Source organism: Oncorhynchus nerka, linkage group LG4 (genome assembly GCF_034236695.1).
Source record: "Oncorhynchus nerka isolate Pitt River linkage group LG4, Oner_Uvic_2.0, whole genome shotgun sequence".
Classification (NCBI taxonomy): domain Eukaryota; kingdom Metazoa; phylum Chordata; class Actinopteri; order Salmoniformes; family Salmonidae; genus Oncorhynchus; species Oncorhynchus nerka.
This window is the reverse complement of record NC_088399.1, coordinates 84,569,156-84,587,139: the sequence shown is the minus strand read 5'-3', so window position 1 is coordinate 84,587,139 and position 17,984 is coordinate 84,569,156. Positions and strand designations below refer to the sequence as shown.

General features: G+C 43.6%; 2 long non-coding RNA genes across 2 annotated transcripts in view; one reads left to right on the top strand and one right to left on the bottom strand.

Moving 5' to 3' along the window:
• LOC135571479 (uncharacterized) overlaps positions 1-481 on the top strand; it is a 45,222-nt gene extending 44,741 nt beyond the window's left edge. The window contains exon 3 of the long non-coding RNA XR_010463854.1: positions 357-481. This is a non-coding gene — a long non-coding RNA (uncharacterized LOC135571479). The remainder of the gene's footprint in view (positions 1-356) is intronic.
• A 4,134-nt stretch (positions 482-4,615) lies between these two features.
• On the bottom strand, positions 4,616-15,965 carry LOC135571478 (uncharacterized). Its single transcript, XR_010463853.1, has 2 exons — positions 15,332-15,965; positions 4,616-11,958 (listed from the first exon to the last, which is right to left on the bottom strand). It is a non-coding gene; the product is annotated as an uncharacterized LOC135571478 (long non-coding RNA).
• Between the last annotated feature and the right edge of the window lie 2,019 nt (positions 15,966-17,984).

The following is a 17,984-nucleotide window of genomic DNA, read 5'->3' as shown; positions in this document are numbered from 1 at the left end:
ATCTCCGCTTCAATATGCACACCAACAAACCAAAACTAGGACTTAGTGGCTTCTACAAGTAATACTTGACAGATGTTTAAATACTTCAGAATATATCGTGTTGATGATGAGTCAAGACGCTGTATGTATGCTATTCATTATACATAGCAAAATAAGCGCAAGGTTTTGGCAACTAAGCCCCTTTTCTACTTGCCCAGGGTCAGATGAATTCCATTGTTATGTTTCTATGTGCAGTTTGAAAGAAGCTAACTAGTGTTAGCTCAATGACTGGAAGTCTAACAGAGCAGTTACTTGATCAGCTCTTTAACCACATTGTCTCTGTGTGTTGTGACACTGCTAAATGGCATATACTGTAGGTTTGGCTCTACAGAGCTGAAGAAGGAGTTTCTGCTGCCCTCCATAATGGGAGACAAAGTGGCCTGTCTGGGAGTGAGTGAAGTCGGAGCCGGCTCAGATGTTGCTAGTACGTTGCCTTCATTTAGTATCCCACCAGTATTTTATTATAGCCTAACTTCTTCTCATCCCTAAAGCAGATTCTCAGTAAACACTCAACCAATCTGGGACGGAAAAGGAGGCTCAATATATTTCTAATGTGGGGGACATCAGAGCACCAGCATGATTAAAACACTCTTAATGGCAAATGATAGCATGAAAATAACAAATATATATACATATATTTTCTCCCTTGTTTCATCTTGTTCAAAGCAGGAAGAAAAAGCATGCACCTACACTGATTTGGAGAATAAAGAATGATTTCTGTTCTGTTTAGAGTAATATCACCATACTATACTAGGGTTCCCCAACTGGCGGGCACGCGTGTGATTTCATTTGTCCCCCCAAGTTTTTTGAGCATGAAAAATATATATTTTTTTTAATTTATTGTTGGACAAAGAAGAAAGACCAGCAATTTGGTTCCAAGTGCAATTCATTTTGGAAATCTGTTCCAAAGTATTCCCACGCAAAATAGAGAGAGACTTTTAGTATTGTAGTGTATGTGGACACCTGCTCGTCAAACATCTCATTCCAAAATCATGGGCATTAATATGGAGTTGGTCCCCCCTTTGCTGCTGTAACAGCCTCCACTCTTCTGGGAAGGCTTTCCACTAGATGTTGGAACATTGCTGCTGTAACAGCCTCCACTCTTCTGGGAAGGCTTTCCACTAGATGTTGGAACATTGCTGCTATAACAGCCTCCACTCTTCTGGGAAGGCTTTCCACTAGATGTTGGAACATTGCTGCGGGGACTTGCTTCCATTCAGCTGCAAGAGCATTAGTGAGGTCGGGCACTGATGTTGGGCACTGATGTTGGGCGATTAGGCCTGACTCGCGGTCGGCGTTCCAATTCATCCCATGGGTGTTGAGGTCAAGGCTCTGTTCAGGCCCGTCAAGTTCTTCAACTACGATCTCAACAAACCATTTCTGTATGGACCTCGCTTTGTGCCTGGGGGCATTGTCATGCTGAAACAGGAAAGCGCCTTCCCCAAACTGTTGCCACAAAGTTGGAAGCACATCTAGAATGTCATTGTATGGTATAGAGTTAACATTTCCCTTCACTGGAATTAAGGGGCCTAGCCTGAACCATGAAAAACAGCCTCAGATCATTATTCCTCCTCCACCAAACTTTACAGTTGGCAATATGCATTAGGGCAGGTAGCCTGGCAATCTGTCAAACCCAGATTTGTCTGTCGGACTGCCAAATAGGGGAAGAGTGATTCATCCCTCAAGAGAACACGTTTCCACTGCTCCAGAGTCCAATGGCGGCGAGCTTTACACCGCTCCAGCCGACGCTTGGCATTGCGCATGGTGATCTTAGGCTTGTGTGCGGCTGCTCGACCATGGAAACCCATTTAATGATGCTCCTGACGAACAGTTCTTATGCTGACATTGCCTCCAGAGGCAGTTTGGAACTCAGTAGTAAGTATTGCAACAGCAGTTAAAGTGGTCAGGGGAAGCTCTGGCAGGGCAGAAATTTGACAAACTGACTTGTTGGAAAGGTGGCATCCTATGACGATGCCACGTTACAAATCACTGAGCTTTTCAGTAAGGCCATTCTCCTGCCAATGTTTGTCTATGGAGATTGCATGGCGGTGTGCTTGACTTTATACACCTGTCAGCAACAGGTGTGGCTGAAGTAGCCGAATCCACTAATTTGAAGGGGTGTCCACATACTTTTGTGCATATATAGTGTATATGTGATCATATACAAATGTAAGCAGGGTTTGAAATGTTTTAGTCAAATATTAAATATGTTTGGGCTTCTTGCTGTCAATTTGCAGTCTACAAAATATTTGTAATTATATTCTGGCACGCTGACCATCCGCTCAAGAAGAAATCTTCCCGCGGTTGAATCTATATTGAACAAACATATAAATGCAACATACAACAATTTCAACCATTTTACTGAGTTACAGTTCATATGAGGAAATCAGTCAATTGAAATACATTCATTAGGCCCTAATCTATGGATTTCACATGACTGAGCAAGTGCACAGCCATGGGTGTGTCTGGGAGGGCATAGGCCCACCCACTGGAGAGCCAGGCCCAGCCAATCAGAATGCGGTTTTTCCCCACAAAAGGGCTTTATTACAGACAGACAGAAATACTTCTCAGTTTCATCAGCTGTCCGAGTGGCTGGTCTCAGATGATCCTGCAGGTGAAGAATCCGATGTGGAGGTCCTGGGCTTGCATGGCTACATGTGGTCTGCGGTTGTGAGGCCGGTTAGGCGTACTGCCAAATTCTCTAAAACGATGTTGGGGGCAGCTTATGGTAGAGAAATTAACATTCAATTCTCTGGCAACAACTCTGGTGGACATTCCTGCAGTCCTGCCAATTGCGTGTTCCCTCAAAACGTGAGACATCTGTGGCATCGTGTTGTGACAAAACTGCACATTTTAGTGGCCTTTTATTGTACCCAGCACAAGGTACACCTGTGTAATGATCATGCTGTTTAATCAGCTTCTTGATATGCCACACCGGGCAGGTGGATGGATTATCTTGGCAAAGGAAAAATGCTCACTAAGAGGGATGTAAACAAACTTGCGCACAACATTTGAGATAAATACCCTTTTTGTGCGTTTGGAACATTTCTGGGATCTTTTATTTCAGCTCATGAAACACCGGACCAACACTTTACATGTTGCGTTTATAGTTTTGTTTAGTGTATTATAAGGAGATGTGCAAATAAAGTATTAGCAAACTCAAAAGGAGTTTATTTAACCCACTGGTATATATGTTGTCCTTTCACTGATCAGATGATGCCATTCTTACAGTAGTAGTACACTAATCAACCACGGTTGATACTGCTGTAGTCTAATTACAGTGACACCCAGTGGCGTGGCAAATGAAGACATTAGATGGACTGCATCCCAAATGGCTCCCTATTAGTCCACTACTTTGGCCAGAGCCTGATGGGCCCTGGTTAAAAGTAGTGAACTATATAGGGAATAGGGTGCTATTTGAGACATATTATGATCTGGCATCTGGGGGTCAAAGGGCAGGTCTTAATGCCACTATGGGTCAGTTAAAAGGTCTCTGTTTCATCACATCCACAGAACCTTGCTATATACAAATACTATGTATATGCAGATGGATAGTTTAAGGAGGATATTCATGTACGGTAAGTTCATAGCCAGTTGAGCTTCCATTTGAGTCAATACAGTTATGCAACAGTGCTGTTTTTTCACTGCAAAGAGTTGACTTTCAATACTAGTTAATTCCACAAACATTCTGGATATTCAGATTGATAATTTTGCTCAAGAAATTAAACCTAATTCAAGCATCTAATCAGAAACGAGTCCCTATTGTCGCACAAAATTCATGTGGCTTTCATGGTTTTAAAGAATGCGGCCGAGGTCATAGCTGTCATTGAATGAGCTCAGTGTTCATTTGTCGATTTTGCGCTTTTCTTTTTTGTCTTGTTTAAATACTTACGAGACGCCAGGTTACTGTCCATTGGAGGAGGCGCTGATGAGGTCATGCTGTCGATCATCTGCAAGTACATGGACACCCTACCCAAGAAGTGATATCACAGTGCCAGTATGGCTTTCCCTTGTGCTGCACCTCAATCCAGAACATTGTTCCCATTCCTATGCTTCTCTATAATGACTGGATAGGTGGAAGTGATACCTCTTAGTTTATGCCATATTGCTTACACCTATCCAGTCCATGAAGGGGAGTTCCAGAAGGAACAGAACCATTTTCTGGAATTTAACGAACACATCAGAATTGCAGTTTAAGATTTTAATTTGTTAATCAATTTAACCGCTGTGTTGCACTTACCTTATGAAAATGCATGTACTGTACTACAGGGCCAGTCAGGAATGTTTTTCAAATAGTGCCTCCATGTTTCCATTCTGGGGAAACATGCCTAAGATTTCGTTCCATTAATTTCTTTATGACAATTGAAAACTGCGGTCCTACAGTAGTTGTGAATTTGTTTGTGTATTGTGGAGAGGATTTGTAATCAATGTCTAAGATCAAGTTTTTGTAGATAGTCTTAGGAATACAATGAACAGTATGTACCGTGGTGTAAAATAAATGAAGCGCTATATACCTCAATCTTTTGTGACTTCTTGAAAAACAATCGTTGAGAAAAGAATCAAACTCTCTGGAACGTCAAATCCAAAACATCCATGTTTATTTACATATAAAACATTTTACAAGAGTTAACGGGAGAACAGTGTGCAGTGGAGATGAACAGTCTCTGTAGATGGGACAGGAAATGTTTGAAGTGAGCGCACACCCTAATTTATTCCTCAAAACAAAAACAAGATGTTTGTTTATAGTGGAACTCAATTGTTGGACACTATTTTTTTATTTATTTTTTATTTCAAAGTTATTTAACCAGGTAGGCTAGTTGAGAACAAGTTCTCATTTGCAACTGCGACCTGGCCAAGATAAAGCATAGCAGTGTGAACAGACAACACAGAGTTACACATGGAGTAAACAATTAACAAGTCAATAACACAGTAGGAAGAAAAAAAGGGGAGTCTATATACATTGTGTGCAAAAGGCATGAGGAGGTAGGCGAATAATTACAATTTTGCAGATTAACACTGGAATGATAAATGATCAGATGGTCATGTACAGGTAGAGATATCGGTGTGCAAAAGAGCAGAAAAGTAAATAAATAAAAACAGTATGGGGATGAGGTAGGTAAAGATGGGTTGGCTATTTACCGATGTTACTCATGTCTCACTGTTTGGCTCCATCCAAACCCATGGACCCTCTTTTAGAGAAAAAAAAAACATGTCTATGAGCTGCTTTTCTCCAAATTCCTTAATCCTAACAATAATCCTAACTCCTCATAGATGTCCTATATTCCTGTTATATATAATACTATTTAAAAACTTATAATCTAATAAATGCTAACCATATTAAAAATCCTTCCTACACTAACAAGCCCTCTCCTTGGGGACCCTCAGTATTCTATCTGACAATAACATGGATTTAATGTGTTGCAAAGTGTGGAATAAAACTTTGGTCCTGTAAAACAGAGTAAAGCAGAACAAAGCATTCTTATAACCCATCTGGTCCTCTCAGCTATTCTTATCCAGCACCAGGTGGGCACCATGCCACCCTTCACGACAGGGAGAACAAACATACATGGGTCATCCTCAGTCAGTCTTATCCTTCCCTCAAGGCATGCTTCACCTCAGCCTCTCCAACTGGAGCATCAAGCAAAGGCATCATGCCTGAAGCCTTCAACACATCTGTAACAGACTTCTAATAACATGGTATGATGCAAGCAGCACATGACATCAATAACAAATAATACAGAATTAGGGTCAGAAATCCAGTAACCACCATACCAGTATACTTATCAAACCAGTCTCCCAACCAGGGTGGACAGTCAGACTCCTCTACCCCCGCCATGGTCCTCATCTCAGCAGATAGTGCATCAAGCCCATTTAAGGCCCTTAGATATACTACCATCTGGTAGAGGAGTGTGTAGGCCCTGCTTCGTGTGAGACCCCTGGTTTTGGCAGTACCTTAATAGAAAACACACCCACCGTGTCTGTCCCGGTCCTTTGTAGTCCGGGGATGTAAGTGCCTGCATCAGAGAGCTTAATAGTTTTGATGGTTAGTAGGATTTCATCACCTTTACAAAGTTCAACAGTACTCCCAGGTTTCCCCCATATCATGGAAAACCTATCCACCTTTGTGGGATTCCCTATGCCATAAGGATATCCTCTTCTTCTATCCCAGAACTGTCCCAAGTTGGTTATCATGTAATCCCCATACGGACACCCTCCCCCATTACACAGGTAATGTCCCCCATCTTTTGACACTCCTGTACACGGGTGTTAAAATCAAACAAAAATACCTCAATTTCTTCCCTGCCCTGTTGGCTCAAAATATGTTATCTTCCCCTATTTATTCTCAATGATGAACATGACTTTCTCTCTGTTACAATACAGACTTCCTAATAGCCCATTCAAAAAAACCTCACAGCTAATGTTATAAGACAGAATCCTGAACCACTTTCTCATTTGCGGTTCAAACAGTAATTCTAAACCCTCAACCAAAACTGCTTCATTTCTAATGAATTTACCTTAACACTAGTAACTCAATATGACTCCATTCATTATACAAATGACTCTCCCCTGGGGCTGATCAGACCCCAGAAGCCAGTCATGATAAGGTCAAAAGGTCATACCATATTAGACATAAAGATCCCTTTATCCTTACAATAGAAAGTCACTTGTATGATTCAAACCCATAAAAAAAACATCTCATAAGGTTCCATATGTGAGCGTGCCTCTTTAAAATACCTTTGCACTAAAAAAAATTGCCCTAACAATGTTTTCTGTGTATATACTTGCAGTCCTGTTTTAATTTGGTCGTTTATGGCCTCATTCTCCCCCAGATTATAATCCCAGGAAACATCTAAAATTGAGACACTTTAAACATCAATTTTCCCAGAAAAACACAACACTCCTAACTAGCATTCACTATGCTAATTCCGATTCAGAAACTCAAAAGTGAACTATAAACTAAACCTAATGATGATTCCCCTTTAACTAAAATCATTAATCATAAGTTTTAAACAACGTCAATGTATTATGTTTACTTAAATGAACATGCTACCCTTAGATACAATTAACCCGATAACATTATTGTATTACTTTTTCCCCTCTGCCGCAAATGTCGTACATTTCTCAGTGTAAGAAATCCTAATACCAGATATTTACTAAAAATGTAAATGCGTTTTCACTTGGTTCCTTCAACTCACATCCTTTAGATAAATTCCATCCGTCCCGGTATGAAGAATACTACTTAAACACACCAGAACAAATGCTTAATTAAGTTAAATCAACTCCTAGAATAACCAACCATCAGTAACCAATAAACAAACCACTTTTATCAGCAAAAACCAAACTATACAAAAACTCACTATAATGCTTCAGATGACAAAATTACTCAGAAACTCACGTTTAAATCTCAATAAAACAAAACACCATCTGCGTGTTCTTCAAGAAAAACAACTTGCCCCTGTTACAGATGTTTATGTATCAGGGGAAAAGCTCAAATAACCAAATTCAACCTAGCTAGTTTCCCGAAACATATGTAATTATGTTTTACTATAGAGGTTGCTTTTCAAACTTTAAATACCCCAACATGGTTCCACACAATGGAAACAGTGCTCAAATTCACTGGTGTTACGTACACAATCAACCCTGGAATCCCAACCATGGAATCCATTACCACGATGTTTTACGAATCATACATCCAGTCTCTCCCTCACTAAAATGGTTCAACCCAAACCAACGCCACAAACCTTGATGCCTTCCTAGGTATCAGCTGATCGTTTTTAGCATCTTTCCCGACTATCCTGGCAACTCTCAAATTACTGTTAAAAATGTATTTTGTAATTTATATCAACTTCTGAAAAGTTACTCGAAACATCAATACACACACTAACAGACATATAATTTGCTCCGTTATCCCCAGTCCCTGACGACAAAAGTGCCTCGCTAGTGACGTCATCATCAAGCGCTCAACCTCAGCCCCATTCGTAGCGACTTTAAATGAATTGTAAATAATTATTGTTCGATTAACCAAACCTAATTTATCACATCTGTTCAAATCCTGAATTATAATTTACCACCCCCTATGTGAGTGTACACCTTTAAAATACCTTGTCACTGGGAACAGGGAAATCCCCTTAACCCAAACTTTTACTACTACAACGACACCCAATAATTCTGATAATCCCTTCACATCGTTTGTTTTAAATCTCTTGATGTATCATGTAACTTATTTTTTCTATCTTCAAATTGTCGTCCCACAATATTTTTTCCCACTGTCATACACTCAAACCACTGTGATTACCGTGCACTGTCCCTTTAAGATAAGACTTTTCATTTGTTCCCCACAACGGGAACGGAAATCAGATCATTTTTAGAATACGTTACTTTTTGTTCAAATTCACTGGTGTTACCTTAACCAAAAATCAATAATCAGAAAAACAATCACAACTTCTTACGATTAAACTATTCTTACCTAATTTATAGTCCAAAGCGTTGCACTATATAGCCCCATTGAGTGTCTAGCAATTCCGTTGCTTGGCTATAGACACAAATCTGCCCGCCTTTGTAAAATATATATTCCCTATTCAGATTGAGTTCAGTTTTAAATTCTAATCATCAGAGTAAACCCAACCGAACTTCTCAATTTACTATACCCTAACGTTAAACGTACCATGTTTTTGTGTTAAACTTCTCATGACAATTGATTCATAATTAGCCGTAACGTCCAGGCAGGCTGGAACTGCATCGTATCTCCCCGTTATCCCCTCCATTCAACTCCAGGCAACTCTCTCTCTTCTATGTTACATCTATTTAATTACGACTCCCATCTCAATACATTATTCCACCAGATCATTTTGGGCGAAATGGCGTTTTACATAGAAATTGTCTCGCCATTATTTTTAATGACTTCTTTTGTCAATTCTATCTAGAACACATAATATCCGTTCAGTTATATCTTTTGCAAACACTGGCGACCGTATTTTTCAGGCAAAACATGCAAATAGGTAAATTACGATCTAAAATCAATTTTAGTTAAACGGGAACCGAACCGTGGATTACCGTTGGTGAGACTGCCGCGCTCACCACTCCCCTACCAGCACAATGGAGTTTAACTGAGACTCTCCGCAAATATATCCATTTTCACAGTTAATTGTATTTGTTACTCCGACATCTAGACAACAGAAAATAGCCCAAATTTGAACGCCCAACGTTTTCTCTCAGTTTAGGATTCTCATTCATCTCGCTCCCTTCGTATCTGTTTTAGAAGGGATTCTAACTTTTCGACCTCTAGGCGTCCGTCAAAACCATTCCTTTTTTCCCACTTAGGACAGAAATCTACATTCCTTCTATCTTTTTGTTTCATATAACGGTAATCTTCCGTCTCTTCAGAAAGCAGTTTAGAAGGGTTACTACCCATTATAATAAATTCATGCCCTCCTAATAATTCCAATCTTCAGCCCTTTATGTTAATTTCTCTTTATTGGAATCCTTATTTACTTACGCCTAGTAATTCCAATATTTAACACCTTATGGTTAATATCTCTTTTATTGGGATCCCCATCTACTAAAGTCTGACATTAAGTTTCACCCGTATACAATACATTACTGTTCCTTTAGGACTTTTGCTAAGATTGTCGCCCCAAATCAGCCTACTTGTAGGGTTGACCGAAGACAAATAGACCGAGTCTCAAGAGTCTCTGTCCACTCGTCGTTCAATCTGATACTAGTTTTCACCCGTATACAGCGATTACTGTTCCTATAGGACTTTGAACTTAAAATATCGCCCCAAATATAGCTTAATCTGTAGAGTTGATTGAAAATGACCAACGGAAAAGCAACTCAATTGTTCCCCATAATCTAAATAAGGACCACCAACCTGCAGTGTCTATTACCAAGATCTATATATCTATGGGGTCACTTGTTCCGTCTCTCCGCTGGATACATTGTTCAATCTGACATTTAACTCACCCGTATACAGTAATCCTTGTTCCTATAGGACTTTTAACTTAAACTATGTCGCTCCAAACATAGCCTACTTGTAAAGTTGACCGAAAACAAATGGACCGAGGCCAGTCCCAAAACCAATCCTGCAGTGTCTATTCTTGAAAGCTGATGGCATAAAATCACCTGTTCCGTTTCTTCCCACGGAACCTCAACCACACAATCACTTTTCACTATCAAGAACACCGACTACTAAAAACCGGGAAAGACCCCCCGTCCATTCATCGCTCGACCTGACACTGGTTGTCACCCGTATACAGTGATCACTGTAGGAATATACAGTAAATCGCTGTTCCCTATAGGACTTTGAACTACAATGTCGCTCCAAGCATAGCCTATTTGTAGAGTTGACTTTTAAACTGAGAACAACTTAAATCCACCCTATGATAATTTAAATCATTCCCCCTTAATCAAGAATAAAAAATACTGACCTTATCGCCGACTGGGAAAGCAATGTTCGTTGTATCTAGTCACTCTCTCTGTCCTCTGTGGTAATACGCAGGCCTGTTTAAGTTTTAACCTCAATTCAGAGGTCAGGTCTTTAGTAAAACGAGTCAAACTCGTCCGTGCACGATTTTCCAGCTTACTACCTCCAGGCACAGAGAGAGATGTTTAGATCCGGCTCGAAGGACCAAATTGATAGAGGAATTCTAAATTCCTTTATGTTTAATTGCCAAAATCAATTAAATTCACACTCATTTCTAATTCATGATAAGTTGTAAGTTTATCATTTGCATGAATTAGCACGAGACCAGTCTTAAAAACAAGTTCAGCATTTATTATTGATGAGTACTGACCCAAAATACAAAGAACATTACATTTTAAATCTAAAGAAGACATAAAATGACGTCATCAGTTACACCCCCTCTCCCAGCCTTACAATGGCGTAGTATTCGGTCCTGGAGATAGTTTCACTCCCCTCATAAATCTACATTCCAACCTGTCTAAAGGATATATTTCTCTCCCCTAATGGAATCCAACCAAAACATTCTTATCTATTTGAAAAACTTTCCCAGGAGACACAGACACAATTCATTTCTGCTTACATTTTCAGTAACAGTACAATTAAGAACCCATACTTTTCAAATCATAACATAAGTATTAGCATAGAAGGGTTCTAATCATTAATGTATACATAATTGATTATCTAAACTATATTTTCCTCTATCAGTTGCGGAATAGAAAGCCGACTCTTGATTTGATTTTCGATTGGAGATGTTTGATATGAGTCTGGAAGGAGAGTTTACAGTCTAGCCAGACACCTAGGTACTTATAGATGTCCACATATTCAAGGTTGGAATATTGATATTGATCATATTGATCAAATGTTAAATCAGTCTCACATTGGATCAAGCAACCTCTGACAGCGAACCCAATTCCAATCTGTTTTCACTAATCAGCTCTGAAAAATGTGATTGGGGGGAAAAATATCAGAATTGGGCTGCCTGTGTAACACGTTACTGCTTAGCCTTGCCAGATTTGTTGATGCATCATCGTTAAGGGACTCTGTATGAAAGTGTTACATTACAAACGTATGGCAGTGTCTACTCATTCCATCAGGGTTGTCTAAAATTAACAGACATTTTTTATTATTCCCTATTGCACATTGTCATTGATGATTTGGGGGGAGTCTTCTCAAACATTAAGCACATTCTTACAGTCTCATTGTCATCATCCTGGTCTTCTGATGCAGAGGGGCACGCATGGCACAGACTGGGAAAGGAAACACGAGGCAGGGAGGGAAAAGCCGGGTCCTCCTGTAACACATCACCTCAGTTTGCTAAACCATTAAAGGATGTTGAAGACCAAGATGCAGAGGAACAGCATGTAGCACAGGAGCTTGGTCTGGCTTCCCCTGGAAAGCTGCTTCACTCTCCCTATGGTGGCCCCCAGCAAACCTCCCGTTGAGTCAAAGTCTGAGTCCTGTTAGTAGGAAAAATAACAAAACAATTACATCCAGTGATATGTTTTGCCATCCTGATTTGAATTGCTCTGAAATGTGTAATAAGGTAAATCCATTTGAATTCAATCACTTTGACAGCACCCTTTATGAATCGAACAAACCCTTCCATACATATTTGTCCATTGTAGAAGTGCTCAGAAAGTGACTTTGGACCTGAGTGCCAAAACATTCAAGCGCTAACAGTGCTAAAAGTTATATTTTGCATAACATGAAACAGCCAGGTCTTCATCACTGGAAAATATAATTGGTTGAGAAACAGGGTTGTCAAACAATTTTTTACATTTCCTGAAAAAAAAACGTTAGGGTCAGGGCTGGTCAGGGAGGCCATGGTTCCGCTGGACATGGTAACGCAGGGGGATCATAGGGAGCGGATCAGTTTCTTCCTTATCGATTCACCTGCGTTTCCAGTGGTGTTAGGGATTCCCTGGCTGGCTATTCACAATCCCCTCATTTCCTGGAGACACAGGGCTCTTCAGGGGTGGTCAGAGGAGTGTTTAGGTAGGTGTATAGGAGTTTCCATCGGTGCCACGTCGGTGGAGAGTCCAGACCAGGTTTCCACTGTGCGCATTCCCTCAGAATATGCCGATTTGGCTATCGCTTTATGTAAAAAAAAAAAGGCGACCAAATTACCACCCCATCGATGGGGGGATTGCGTGATGAACCTCCAGAGTAACGCTGCACTCCCCAGGAGTCATGTGTATCCTTTGTCCCAGGAGGAGACGGTGGCCATGGAAACATATATCACCGAGGCTCTGGGACAGGGGTACATTCGGCCCTCCATGTCACCTGTCTCCTCGAGTTTATTTTTTGTGAAGAAAAAGGAAGGTGGTTTGCGTCCGTGTATTGATTATAGAGGTCTAAATTCCATCACGGTGGGTTTTAGTTACCCACTACCTCTCATTGCTACGGCAGTGGAATCATTTCACGGAGCAGTTCTTCACGAAACTGGATCTCAGGAGTGCGTATAATCTGGTGCGTATTCGGGAGGGAGATGAGTGGAAAACTGCATTTAGCACTACTTCTGGCCATTATGAGTACCTCGTCATGCCATACGGGTTAGAAAATGCTCCAGCTATATTTCAATCCTTCATGGATGAGATTCTCAGAGACCTGCACGGACAGGGTGTAGTGGTGTATATTGACGATATTTTGATCTACTCCACTACAGGCACTGCGCATGTGTCTCTGGTGCGCAAGGTTCTTAGACTGCTGGAGCATGACCTGTATATGAAGGCGGAGAAATGTGAGTTTTCCAAACGATCAGTTTCCTTCCTGGGTTATCGCATTTCCAGCTCTGGGTTGGTAATGGAGGGTGACCGCGTAAAGGCCGTGCGTAATGTTCTTAGGGTTTGCCAATTACTACCGGAGGTTTATCCTTTATCCGGGGTTTTGGTCAGGTGGCTGCCCCTATTACCTCACTGCTGAAGGGGGGGCCGGTGCGTTTGCAGTGGTCAGCAGAGGCGGACGGAGCTTTTCGTAGGTTGAAGGCGATGTTCACTGAGGCGCCGGTGTTGGCGCATCCGGACCCTTCTTTGGCGTTTATAGTAGAGGTGGACGCATCCGAGGCTGGGGTTGGAGCGGTGCTCTCACAGCGTTCGGGTGCGCCACCGAAGCTCCGCCCCTGTGCCTTTTTTTCGAAGAAACTCGGACCAGGAATTATGATGTGGGGGATAGGGAGTTGTTGGCTATGGTTAAGGCCCTGAAGGTGTGGAGACACTGGCTTGAGGGGGCTAAGCACCCTTTCCTTATCTGGACTGACCAACGTAACCTGGAGTATATCCGATCAGCTAGGAGACTGAATCCTCGTCAGGCAAGGTGGGCCATGTATTTCACCAGATTTAGTTTTACTATCTCGTATAGACCAGGTTCCCTCAACACTAAGGCCGACGCGCTGTCAAGACTCTATGACACTGAGGACAGGTCCATCGATCCTACTCCCATCATTCCGGCAGCTAAGCTGGTGGCACCAGTAGTATAGGAGGTGGACGCGGACATCGAGCGAGCGCTAAGGGTCGTAGGTACGTGCCGCTCGCTGTTCGTGATCAATTGATTCGATGGGCTCATTGTCTACCCTCGTCGGGTCACCCAGGTATTTTTAGGACAGTACTTCAGAGGAAGTACTGGTGGCCCACTTTGGTGAGGGATGTGCGATTCTATGTCTCCTCCTGTTCGGTGTGCGCCCAGAGTAAGGCTCCTAGACACCTGCCACGAGGTAAATTACAACCTCTCCCCGTTCCACAACGGCCGTGGACCCATCTATCGGTGGATTTACTTACTGACCTTCCCCCCTCTCAGGGTAACACAACGATCCTGGTCGTTGTGGATCGGTTCTCTAAGTCCTGCCGTCTTATCCCATTGCCCGGTCTCCCTACGGCCCTACAGACTGCGGAAGCTCTTTTCACCCATGTCTTCCGGCACTACGGGGTGCCCGAGGACATAGTTTCTGATCGGGGCCCCCAGTTTACCTCCCGTGAATGGAGGGCATTTATGGAACGGTCTGCACTTCGGTCTGCAGGTAGTATAACTTTTCATTACATTTCATTACATTTCATTATAGTACAACGGTTTGATTTGTCTAATCTTAGCAATTTCTTCTTAGCTAGCTACATAGCCGTCTTTGTATCAAAGATAATTGCGTAATTATCGTATTTCGTCGTCCTAACGTATCTGCCCAGCAGCTAGCCAGCTAGCTAACGCCCACCGTCTACATAGCTAGCTACATAGCCGTCTCTGTATCAAAGATAATTGTGTAGATAATTGTGTAGTCTAGAGCGATTTTCTAGGTTACCTAGCCAGCTATTGCCGTTCTTTTAACGCAACGTAACGTAATCAACACTGCTAGCTAGCTAGCCAGCTAGCCCCTGAATCAACAACGCAGCCAGCTATTTGTCGTCCTTAACGTAGGAGACACTGCTAGCTAGCCAACAGCTAGCCAACGTCTACCGATTAGAACTCAACAACCCGGTCGCATTCCGCCTCGCTCCACAGGTAGTATCACATTTTCATTTCATTTCATTACAGTACAACGGTTTGATTTGTTTGATCGTAGCTAGCTACATAGCTAGCTACATAGCCGTCTCTGTTTCAAAGATAATTGTGTAGTCTAGAGCGATTTTCTAGGTTACCTAGCCAGCTATTGTCGTTCTTTTAACGCAACGTAACGTAATCAACACTGCTAGCTAGCCAGCTAGCCCCCGAATCAACAACGCAGCCACTGCCAGCTAGCCTACAAAGTCAACAACGCAGCCACTGCCAGCCAGCCTACTTCAGCAGTACTGTATCATTTTTAATCATTTTAGTCAATAAGATTCTTGCTACGTAAGCTCAACTTACTGAACATTCGAGACGTGTAGTCCACTTGTCATTCCAATCTCCTTTGCATTAGCGTAGCCTCTTCTGTAGCCTGTCAACTATGTGTCTGTCTATCCCTGTTCTCTCCTCTCTGCACAGACCATACAAACGCTCCACACCGCGTGGCCGCGGCCACCCTAATCTGGTGGTCCCAGCGCGCACGACCCACGTGGAGTTCCAGGTCTCCGGTAGCCTCTGGAACTGCCGATCTGCGGCCAACAAGGCAGAGTTCATCTCAGCCTATGCCTCCCTCCAGTCCCTCGACTTCTTGGCACTGACGGAAACATGGATCACCACAGATAACACTGCTACTCCTACTGCTCTCTCTTCGTCCGCCCACGTGTTCTCGCACACCCCGAGAGCTTCTGGTCAGCGGGGTGGTGGCACCGGGATCCTCATCTCTCCCAAGTGGTCATTCTCTCTTTCTCCCCTTACCCATCTGTCTATCGCCTCCTTTGAATTCCATGCTGTCACAATTACCAGCCCTTTCAAGCTTAACATCCTTATCATTTATCGCCCTCCAGGTTCCCTCGGAGAGTTCATCAATGAGCTTGATGCCTTGATAAGCTCCTTTCCTGAGGACGGCTCACCTCTCACAGTTCTGGGCGACTTTAACCTCCCCACGTCTACCTTTGACTCTTTCCTCTCTGCCTCCTTCTTTCCACTCCTCTCCTCTTTTGACCTCTCCCTCTCACCTTCCCCCCCTACTCACAAGGCTGGCAATACGCTCGACCTCATCTTTACTAGATGCTGTTCTTCCACTAACCTCATTGCAACTCCCCTCCAAGTCTCCGACCACTACCTTGTATCCTTTTCCCTCTCGCTCTCATCCAACACTTCCCACACTGCCCCTACTCGGATGGTATCGCGCCGTCCCAACCTTCGCTCTCTCTTCCCCGCTACTCTCTCCTCTTCCATCCTATCATCTCTTCCCTCTGCTCAAACCTTCTCCAACCTATCTCCTGATTCTGCCTCCTCAACCCTCCTCTCCTCCCTTTCTGCATCCTTTGACTCTCTATGTCCCCTATCCTCCAGGCCGGCTCGGTCCTCCCCTCCCGCTCCGTGGCTCGACGACTCATTGCGAGCTCACAGAACAGGGCTCCGGGCAGCCGAGCGGAAATGGAGGAAAACTCGCCTCCCTGCGGACCTGGCATCCTTTCACTCCCTCCTCTCTACATTTTCCTCTTCTGTCGCTGCTGCTAAAGCCACTTTCTACCACTCTAAATTCCAAGCATCTGCCTCTAACCCTAGGAAGCTCTTTGCCACCTTCTCCTCCCTCCTGAATCCCCCCCTCCTCCCTCTCTGCAGATGACTTCGTCAACCATTTTGAAAAGAAGGTCGACGACATCCGATCCTCGTTTGCTAAGTCAAACGACACCGCTGGTTCTGCTCACACTGCCCTACCCTGTGCTCTGACCTCTTTCTCCCCTCTCTCTCCAGATGAAATCTCGCGTCTTGTGACGGCCGGCCGCCCAACATCCTGCCCGCTTGACCCTATTCCCTCCTCTCTTCTCCAGACCATTTCCGGAGACCTTCTCCCTTACCTCACCTCGCTCATCAACTCATCCCTGACCGCTGGCTACGTCCCTTCTGTCTTCAAGAGAGCGAGAGTTGCACCCCTTCTGAAAAACCTACACTCGATCCCTCCGATGTCAACAACTACAGACCAGTATCCCTTCTTTCTTTTCTCTCCAAAACTCTTGAACGTGCCGTCCTTGGCCAGCTCTCCCGCTATCTCTCTCAGAATGACCTTCTTGATCCAAATCAGTCAGGTTTCAAGACTAGTCATTCAACTGAGACTGCTCTTCTCTGTATCACGGAGGCGCTCCGCACTGCTAAAGCTAACTCTCTCTCCTCTGCTCTCATCCTTCTAGACCTATCGGCTGCCTTCGATACTGTGAACCATCAGATCCTCCTCTCCACCCTCTCCGAGTTGGGCATCTCCGGCGCGGCCCACGCTTGGATTGCGTCCTACCTGACAGGTCGCTCCTACCAGGTGGCGTGGCGAGAATCTGTCTCCTCACCACGTGCTCTCACCACTGGCGTCCCCCAGGGCTCTGTTCTAGGCCCTCTCCTATTCTCGCTATACACCAAGTCACTTGGCTCTGTCATAACCTCACATGGTCTCTCCTATCATTGCTATGCAGACGACACACAATTAATCTTCTCCTTTCCCCCTTCTGATGACCAGGTGGCGAATCGCATCTCTGCATGTCTGGCAGACATATCAGTGTGGATGACGGATCACCACCTCAAGCTGAACCTCGGCAAGACGGAGCTGCTCTTCCTCCCGGGGAAGGACTGCCCGTTCCATGATCTCGCCATCACGGTTGACAACTCCATTGTGTCCTCCTCCCAGAGCGCTAAGAACCTTGGCGTGATCCTGGACAACACCCTGTCGTTCTCAACTAACATCAAGGCGGTGGCCCGTTCTTGTAGGTTCATGCTCTACAACATCCGCAGAGAGAACGACCCTGCCTCACACAGGAAGCAGCGCAGGTCCTAATCCAGGCACTTGTCATCTCCCGTCTGGATTACTGCAACTCGCTGTTGGCTGGGCTCCCTGCCTGTGCCATTAAACCCCTACAACTCATCCAGAACGCCGCAGCCCGTCTGGTGTTCAACCTTCCCAAGT